At 40.8% G+C, this 10277-nt stretch overlaps 1 protein-coding gene across 10 annotated transcripts in view; it reads left to right on the plus strand.

Annotated features, from left to right (window-relative positions):
- Window positions 1-9551, plus strand: part of FHOD3 (formin homology 2 domain containing 3) — a 1052879-nt gene extending 1043328 nt beyond the window's left edge. For all 10 annotated transcript variants that reach the window (XM_075062615.1, XM_075062616.1, XM_075062618.1 and 7 more), the window contains one exon: window positions 9453-9551. The gene's annotated coding sequence lies outside the window, so the exon portion shown is untranslated. The remainder of the gene's footprint in view (window positions 1-9452) is intronic.
- The last annotated feature ends 726 nt before the right edge of the window (window positions 9552-10277 follow it).

A 10277-nucleotide genomic window follows, 5' to 3' on the forward strand; every position in this document is an offset into this window, starting at 1 on the left:
ACTTTTCAAATTGAGTGCACATTAGGACTTGTAAATTCTCTGGTGATACCCTAGCTTGCAGAAAATGCTCATTAATATCTGCTATTTTCTCACTCTCAATAACTCTTAAGCTCTTTTCCACAAATACTTTGCTTAAACTGCTTAGTGGCAATTTTCTCAAAGCACTTAGGATCATAAGGGTGCCAAAATAAAATAGCTATAGCCTCTGCCTTTTGATCTGCTCTGAGAAAAGCTTCAGCACATATACCAGTGTCAACATGGGGGCATTCATCTCCAATTTCTCCACTTTGCAGTATTGAACCAATGACCCACATGCTTTTTACAGATTGTACCTTATTATTTTATGTTAATAGGTATTCAGGTGAAGTTAGGAATTTCTCAGACTTCACATTTGGACTCCAGTGTGATTCATGCAGGTGGAAAGATTGGGAATTAAATTTCCCAATGTTTGCTATGTTTCTGAAGGACAAATATAGTAACAATACTACTTGGCACTTACCTAGCATGGTTCATTAAGGAAATTCAGTGTTCCTTACCAAGGTGGACAAGCGTTATTATGCCCCAACATTACAGATGCACTGAGAGGTGAAGTGACTTGTCCAATCTCCTATAGTACGGGCTGGTCTACACTAGGAACTTAGATCGGCATAGCTACATCTCTCAGGGGTGTGAAAAATCCACAGCCCTGAGAGACATTGCTATTCCGACCTAACGCTGGTATAGATAGCACTAGGTCAACAGAAGAATTCTTCCATCTCTCTAGCTACTGCCTCTCAAGGAGGAAGACTACCTACTTGAGAGAACCCCTCCAGTTGGGATAGGTCTACAGTGCAGGGCTACAGCGCTGGAGCTGTGCCGTGGTAGTGGTTTAAGTGTAGACATACCGTGAGGCTCCAATCCTGCAAGCCGATCCATGTGTGCGAATCCTTCTGTTTGTGAAGATGCCCACTACTACTTCAGTGGGGCTCTGGGTAGGCAAAGGGATTTGAGATCTCCTTGCAGGGTCAGGGTCTGAGTCAGTTGCACTGTTTGGAATACAGCACAGCTCTCCTCCTGACTCTCACTCCCCTGCTCTCAGCCCTAGACAACACTGCTGCCATGCTGATTTTGATTATGTAAATCCTTCCCTTTACTTAAATTCCCAGAGGCTAACCTGCTGTTGTTTCCTCTAAACTAATAGTTTTTGATTCTAGAAGGCATATTATTTTATTAATGATCTTGTTGTTAACACTTCATCATATCCCATATGGGTTTTTCCTGTTTTATCTAAATGTACAATATGTTCACAACAACTCTCTCTATTTATTCCTTTAAACTCAGTGTCGTATGAACGAGAGACTTTTTAATGCATCTATTTGCATTGTTCACTCAACATCTTCCCTAATTGCAAATAATTAGTATTGTAGTTTTTTCCTGATTTCTTTCTTTAGTACTCTGAATTTTACTTATGACATGTGCTGCTCCATTGTGACACACGCCAGAAAAGATAATTACATGGGTTCAAGCTATGGGTCCATTGTGTCAGGAACAGTTTAATAAAAACTCTGTCATCTCCTTTCTATATAAGTTTAGGGCGAAATATGGTGGCATATGAGTTGTTAGCAGACAGAATCTAACTGAAGTCACTCCAGCAGCGCCTAAGAAGGGTTCTGCTTTTTTCAGATGATAATAATAGGAGACACTTTCCTGAATGTAATTTTTCTTGGATGAAAAATATTTATCTAGATAAAAATAAAAATTAATCTTAAAGAATATAAATGTTACCACTGAAACTGAAATAAAAATTGATTCCTGCAAAGTCTAAACATAGATCATGTCAGAAAAATCCAAGACACTTTTTAAAATGTACTGTAGTTATAGATGGTGAAAAAAGGTTACACGGCACAAGTGCTTTGTAATGATTTTGGTAAAAGTTTTGATGCAAACTGCATAAAAAAGCATAACTCTTCATGCGTGACACATGTACACACCCTGTTAAGAATTCATTTGGGGATAGTCTGCAATGTAGCCTCCTTTTAAGAGTTAAGGCGAAGTTAGAAAGAAGGTGACCCTAGCTGAAAAGTAGGTGAAAGATCACAAACAGAAGATGCTAATTGCTGCAGTCCCAGTAGGTGATGGGGAGGAAAAAAATAGGGTCCTGTTGGAATGCTTCTTTCATGGTTGATCTGAAATGAGTTGGTGCTCTTGTGCTGTACAGCTGTGATGGCCATATCCCGCCCCCCCAAAAACTAGCCCAATCCTAATCCTGATATAGTCTCAAAGATTAGAGGGACAAGGTAGGTGAGGAATCAATCTTCAAACACTTAGTCTCTCTAATATCCTGGGACCAACATGACTACAACAGCCCTGCAATCATGAAAGCTTGAGCAGACCAGGCTTTCATACCACTGCTTGTATGTCGTCTTTCTAAACCAGAACTGCTGTCTAGTTAGAGTTGCTAGGAGATCCAAGTTCTAGTCTCAGCTCAGCTGTGGACCTGCTGTGTGGTTTTGGCCAAACCAATTCATTCTGATCCTCTGAATCCCCTCCTCAGGGCAAGAACCACCTTTGGCAGATCCCCAGCTGGTGTGAATTGTCACAGCTCCATTGACTTCACCAGCCATCTGCTTTGAAGTCAGCTGACTGAGGATGTGCCTAGCACAACTGGAGGAGGGGGGACAGCCTCCATTGTAGCTTGCAGGGGGTGCTGTAATACAAATAAACAGTGTGGGAAAGTGTTCTACCTATTCTGTGAATAAAAAGAGGAGCTCAGCTTCTGGCACTGTTAATCCTGCACCTGTCACCTGCACTAAATTCCTCCCTGTGCCCCCATGAATTAAATTTAGAGATGCTATTAAAAAAAAACAGCAAGGGGCAATGGAGGGAGATTGCCTGCCTGGCTCTGCAGAGCTGCTCTGCTCTTTCTGACGGTTTGCGCTGATGAATCAGCTTGCTAGATAGTTCTTTTGCTGGAGGAGATAAGAGGAACCCCAACGGGGTTAGGAAAATACTGGTTGTACCTTAAAACAAGCCTCTGCCCCTAAGGAAGTCTTCAAGTCACATGGGTGAGATCCCAAAGGTGGCAATGCTGCCTTCTCTAGCAGCAGAAAATCTACAATTCTCAAGAGCTTGGATTTGGTGCAAAAAGACAAGGTGGGCTAAAGGTCTCTCTCAGTACTGTTGAGGGCAAAGTGGAAAATATTTCCTTTAAGTTACTAGGAGTAGAATCTCATGTCACAGATCTGAAAAGCAAGGCTTCAGGCAGGAAGTAATTTTTTCTACTTTGCTAGCTGAAAATAAAGCTTAAATAAGAAGAACATGCCAGGGACTAAAATGAGAACCACAAGTTTAGTGGGGCTAGTCATGGGGCCAGAGAACATTGAGAAGGAAAGTACTTTAAAGTTTGAGACATGGTTAAATAAATTACGAGTCTCTTCAGTAACATTAAAAAACGAGTCCTTGTGGCACCTTAGCGACTATTATGCCCAAAATTTATTTGGGCATAAGCTTTTGTGGGCTAGAACCCCACTTCATCAGATGTATGAAGTAAAAAATACAGGAGCAGGTATAAATACATGAAAGGATGGGGGTTGCTTTACCAAGTGTTAGGTCAATCTAACGAGATAAATCAATTAACAGAAGGATACCAAGGGAGGAAAAATAACTTTTGAAGTGGTAAGAGAATGGCCCATTACAAAGAGTTGACAAGAAGGTGTGAGTAATAGTAGGGAGAAATTAGTATTGGGGAAATTAAGTTTAGGTTTTGTAATGACCCAACCACTCCCAGTCTTTATTCAGGCCTAATCTGATGGTATCCAGTTTGCAAATTAATTCCAGTTCTGCACCTTCATGTTGGAATCTGTTTTTGACTTTTTTTGTTGAAGAATTGCCACTTTGAGGTCTGTTATTGAGTGACCAGAGAGACAATTATTCTCCTATCTGCTTAACATTTACCTTCAAAGAAATCCACTTTCACTGCTGACCTCACAATTAAATGTACCGACTTAGCAGTTAAAAAGAAGATCCTGAGACCAAATATTGAATAATCAAGGATGTCCTATTGGACTATCCCTAACTATCCCCTCACAACTTCTAAAGAGGAGAAGTCTATACCTGTCTGATCTTTTAGATTGTGAGTTCACTGGATCTGGGACTTGAAGAAGGTCCTCGCACAATGGTATTGGAGACATTAGGCACAATTAGGATAACAGCAACTAGACACTCATGGCTGACCCATGCCAGCCAGTTTGGGTTTGCAGGGATTGGGCTGCAAGGCTGTTTCATTGCTGTGTAGACTTTTGGGCTCAGGCTGGAGCTTGAGCTCGAGCTCTGGGACCCTCCCACCTCACAGGATCCTATAACCTGGGCTCCAGCCCAAGCCTGAAAGTCTACAGCAGGGGTCGGCAACCTCTGGCACACGGCTTGCCAGGGTAAGCACCCTGGTGGGCCGGACCAGTTTGTTTACCTGCCACGTCCGCAGGTGTGGCTGATTGTGGCTCTCACTGGCCGTGGTTCACCGCTCCAGACCAATGGGGGCTGCGGGAGCGGCACAGGCCGAGGGATGTGCTGGCCACCGCTTCCCATCACCCCCATTGGCCTGGAGCAGCAAACTGAGGCCAGTGGGAGCCACGATCAGCCGAACCCTCCGGATACGGCAGGTAAACTGGCCCGGCCTGCCAGGGTGCTTACCCTGGTGAGCCACGTGCCAGAGGTTGCTGACCCCTGGTGTACAGAGCAATGAAACAGCTCCACAGCCTAAGTTGGCTAGCATGGGCCAGCTGTGGGTTTTTCTTTGCTATATAGACATACCCTTGAGCCCCAATTCAGCAAGGCATTTAAGCACATGCTTAAGTCTGTCCATGTTCACCAAAGCACTTAACTGATTGAAGTCAATGTGACTTTGGTATATGCTTAACTTTAGGCATATGCTTAAGTACTTTGCTGAACAGGGATTAATTAGGGCCCTAATCTTTGTGTGACTCTCAGTTCCCCCTGATATAACAGTAATTTGTTTCTCCCAAATTTGTTAGAACTGGTTGATTTTTTTTATTTGGTCAAATATGATTTATTTCCAAAACGAAAATCTTCCTGCAAATTTTTTATTTTAGCTGAAATTTTCCTAATTTTCAACAAGAAGTGAAAAATATTCCATTTTCATTTTCTCCCCTCCACCTTTCCCTCTTAATTTCTTCCACTGGGAAAAGAAAATACCCATTCCCCCACCCTCAGTGTCTCTGCTTTCATTTCATTGAAAAAAATCAAAGGAAAAATTCACAAATAAATCAAACATTTTTCATTTCTTTATAAGTTCTTCACTGAAAATACCTAACATTCTTGGACCTCCTGTATCATTTGACTGACTTAGATAGTAAGCTCTTAGAGTCAAGGACTGTCTTTTATTATGTATATGGTACAGTGCCTAGCACAATATGCTCTTGATTTTGGGTGAGGCCTTTAGGCATGAACAAAATATTAGTAATAGTTCTGGTTAGACCATTTTTTTATTAAATGAAAGTTCATTGAAATATGCTTTTTTCTGAAGATGTATTGATTTCAAGGATTTTTGCGATCCCAGGCTTTCGGGTCACTTCTGACAAGAGCGAGACCCAAAGCCGAACTGAAAACCACATTTTTTATTGGAAAGTGACCATTTCAACACAATTCCATTTCACAAGAATGTTCCAAAGGTTTTGTTTTCATTCCAGTGCAGAAGAAAAAATGTCATCAAAACCTCAAATGTAGGCTTGGAAGGATTAGATTTTCTTCGGTAAGTGTCGGTAAATGTCAATTTCACCGTTTACACTTGAACCGATGGAAAACATATTTCCGTCAATAATTATTGAAATATAGAGATAAGCAAAGAAAGAAAAATGCTGCTTCAGAACTTAGAGTTGGATTTAAAGATATTTACTTTGTGCATTTTGACATGTGATGTTGACAATTTGTGTTTTAATGGTTATAAAGCTTTAACTTTTTGAATCTCAACATCGATTGTCACTAAATAATTATTGTGTGACCCCCGCCCATTACTTTGGGCATGTATGAAAATACAAATGTATAAAAATCAGAAAAAAATGCTTAAAAACAAACTTCAATATTATCTGTGGAATTATAAAAAAATAAAAATCAAGCTGTGCAAAGCCTATTCAGATGTTGTCATGAAATAGAATTGTTGTCCTCCAGATAGCTCTAATTAATAACAATACAAGTGAGAGCGCATTAGCAAGGGAGGTACAGGAGGACTTCTTAATATCTTGTGAGAAGAGGTTAGACTTTCTTGCTCCCTTTATAGTTTGGTCCCCCCCACTCAAAAATTCTCCTTCAAAGTTTGTTTCCTCTGAACTGCATATTTTACATTTGGTCCTTATGGGGCAATTTGCTACTGAAAACAAATATTATATATGTTTTAAAAGGTAGGGATAGTAAATCTTAATTGTGGGACTCTCTGGCGAACTCAGAGACGTGGACTGATACCAACAAAATGAGATTTATTTAATATTGATAAATGTGACAGTAATGCACCTAGGGAGAAATAACAACAATCAACATGGATATAAAATGGGAAATTGCTATTTAGAAAACATTAATATAGGAAAAGACCTGGGGTTTGTAATAAAGTGCGTATGAGCTCACATTGCAATATAAGCAACTGCTATCCCAGAGTGCATATATAGAAACGAATCTCTTGTATGACAAAAGTAGTGATAAATGCAGCATTACGTAGTCTGGGTACACTTGAAATGCTGCGTGCATTTTTAAACCTCTCATTCTAAAGAGGACATTAAAAAGTTAGGGAGAGCTCAAAGACAGGCAACTAAAATGAGACAGGGAAGAGAGATATAGCATATGAAGGCAGGCTCATGGAATGTCATTTATATTGCTGGAGGGGAAAGGGGCTAGTGAGATGAACAGGATAAGACTGTGCTAATATCTGTGTGGTATGAGAATGGACTTTCCCTGTAGCTGAGTCAGTAAAAGGATCTAAAATTAAAAGTGGAACAAACAACTCAGTTTAGATACACAAGAAATTTCTTATTAATAAGGGCTATTACACAGGCAATAGAATAAGGTGCTTAGTAAGTAAGTTACTGAACATGAGTCACCATCATCAGAGGGATTCACAAATAGGCTGGATTAAGTACTATTGAGAGTAATGTAAAAGATTCTGCTCAGCACATGGTTGAGGTTGGTTGATCCAAAGGTCTTTTCCTAGCACCGTCATTTGTGATTCTATGATATCGAAGGCTACAGGAAAATTACTTCAAAACACAGGAGAACTTGAGCCTGGTCAAGTTTAGTCTTTACATCCAGTTGCCCACTTCACAGCATTCACACCAGAGCAGAAAGGGCAAAGGGCCCAATCCTACAAACTTCACACCAGCTTTCTAAGAGATAACTGGTGTGTGTAAGACTCTGCAGGATCAGGCCCGGGCAGTGAAAGCGCCGTGTGCTGTATAATGCTTAGACTTGGTTTACAGCAAGGGAAGTAGTGGGGGCAAAAGACTTATCTGGCTTTAAGATTAAGCTTGATAAGTATATGGAGGGGATGTTATGATGGGATAGTTTAATTTGGGCAATTGATCTTGGATTATCGGCAGATAAGTCTGCTCAATGGTCTGTGAGGGGATGTTGGATGGGATGGGAACTGAGTTACTGCAGAGAATTCTTTCTTGGGTGCTGGCTGGTGAGTCTTGCCCACATGCTCAGGGTTTAGCTGATCGCCATATTTGGGGTCGGGAAGGAATTTTCCTCCAGGGCGGATTGGCAGAGGCCCTGGAGGTTTTTCGCCTTCCTCTGCAGCGTGGGGCATGGGTCGCTTGCTGGTGGATTCTCTGCAGCTTGAGGTCTTCAAATCACAATTTTGAGGATTTCAATAACTCAGTCATGGGTTAGGGGTTGTTATAAATGTGTATGGGTAGGGTTTTGTGGCCTGCCTTGTGCAGGAGGTCAGACTAGATGATCATATTGGTCCCTTCTGACCTATGAGTTTATGAGTCTATGAGTCTATGAGCACATGTTATTGACAAAGAAAGCTGTCATTACTGCTGTCTGCTTTGAAACATTGACTCCTGGCATATGCACTTCTTGTACCAGTTAAATGTTAAATGATCATACATGAAATTCACATGTTGCTCAAATAAGGAAACACAAGGAGAGAGCACAGTGCCTGAGTTTTCATATTTCCAAATTAAAAGAATGTAAATGAGCCTGCTGTTCAATTCAGTGTGTAATATGCTATTTCACGGTTGTCTTCTTGATATTACAGCTCCCTTCTGCATTAGGCAGTGTCACATCCCACCCTAATCACAAAGAGCTAAAAGATATTCCCCTTTAATGTAATAGAAGAACAACAACATATCAACAGAGAAAAGCGCATGCATACTGATTTGTTACAATTTCACCCTCTCTTGCTGGAAATACTCTGTACCAGTACCCTGTCATGCCAAATAATGCTCATAGCACCTTTCATAACAGCACCTTTCAAGAAACAGCACAAGTTCACTCTTCATCCCCTCTCCCAACACCCTACATCTTATTACTTGTGAGCCCAGCGCTCAGAGACAGTCTTACAAGGAACATCTGCTCTTATTTGTGTTTTCCACAGAGGAAAATACAGGGTGTTTAAAACTCATCTGTGTTATGGTTATGGTTGTTGTTCCCCCCCCTCCTCAGCATCTTTAAAGAAAAAAGGAATGTTGAGTGTAGTGTAGCTTAAAGGCCAGTGAGAGGAACAGAATGATTTGTTAGACTGCTAATCAATCATAGCTCAGTCTGGACAACCATAAAACATCTTTATTTCCACCAATAGGTGTAATTTATCTGCTACCCACTGGAAAGTGAAATGCTCCCATGGGATAAGGGGAAATCTTGCAAGCTTCCTATTCATTTAAAGGGAAACTCATTGGTTCTTGTTCTTGCCCCAGTGGCATGTTTTCCTTTTCAGTGTACAGCATTATCCATTTGTCCTGATGACAGCCCTCTGGTATACTACTGCTGATGTATACAAGTGGACAAGAGGGATCCAGTGGATGGATATAGTGTATTTAGATTTTCAAAAAGCCTTTGACAAGGTTCCTCAGCAAAGGCTCTTAAAGTAAGCTGTCATGGGATAAGTGGAAAGATCCTCTCATGGATTGGTAACTTGCTAAAAGATAAGAAACAAAGGGTAGGAATAAATGGTCAGCTTTCAGAATGCAGACCCCACAGGTCTGTACTAGGACCAGCCCTATTCAACATATTCATAAATGATCTGGAAAAAGGGACAATGAGGTGGCAAAATTTGCAAGATGATACAAAACTGCTCAAGATAGTTAAATCCCAAGCAGACTGTTAGGAGCTACAAAACTTTGTGACTGGGCAATAAAATGGCAGATGAAATTCAGTTGATAAATGCAAAGCAATGCACACTGGAAAACATAATTCCAACTATACATATAATATGATGTGGTCTAAATTAGCTGTTACCACTCAAGAAAGAGATCTTGGAATCATTGTGAATAGTTCTCTGGAAACATCCACTCAATGTGCAGCAGCAGTCAAAAAAGCAAACAGAATGTTGGGAATTATTAAGAAAAGGATAGATAATGAGACAGAAAATATCATATTACCTCTATATAAATCCATTGTACGCACACATCTCGACTACTATGTGCAGATGTGGTTGCCCCATCTCAAAAAAGATCTATTAGAATTGGAAAAGGTTCAGAAAAGGGCAACAAAAATTATTAGGGGTACAGAACAGCTGCTGTATGAGGAGAGATTAATAAGACTGGGACTCTTCAGCTTGGAAAAAAGATGACTAAGGGGGGATATGATAGAGGTCTATAAAACCATGACTGGTGTGGAGAAAGTGAATAAGGAAGTATTATTTACTTTTTCTCATAACACAAGAACTAGGGGTCCCCAAATGAAATTACTAGGCAGCAGGTTTAAAAGAAAGAAAAGGGAGTATTTTTTCATGCAACACACAGTTAACCTGTGGAACTCCTTGCCAGAGGATGTTGTGAAGGCCAAGACTATAACAGGATTAAAAAAAGAGCTAGATAAATTCATGGAAGATTGGTCCATCAGTGGCTATTAGCCAGGGTGGGCAGAAATGGTGTCCCTTGCCTCTGTTTGCCAGAAGCTTGGACTGGGCGACAGGGGACGGATCACTTGATGATTACTTGTTCTGTTCATTCCCTCTGGAGCACCTGGCATTGGCCACTGTCGAAAGACAGGATACTGGGCTAGTTAGACCTTTGGTCTGACCCAGTATGGCCGTTCTTCTAGGATAGCCTTGAAGATACAATGATTTT

Source organism: Chelonoidis abingdonii, chromosome 2 (genome assembly GCF_003597395.2).
Source record: "Chelonoidis abingdonii isolate Lonesome George chromosome 2, CheloAbing_2.0, whole genome shotgun sequence".
NCBI classification, from domain to species: Eukaryota; Metazoa; Chordata; order Testudines; family Testudinidae; genus Chelonoidis; species Chelonoidis abingdonii.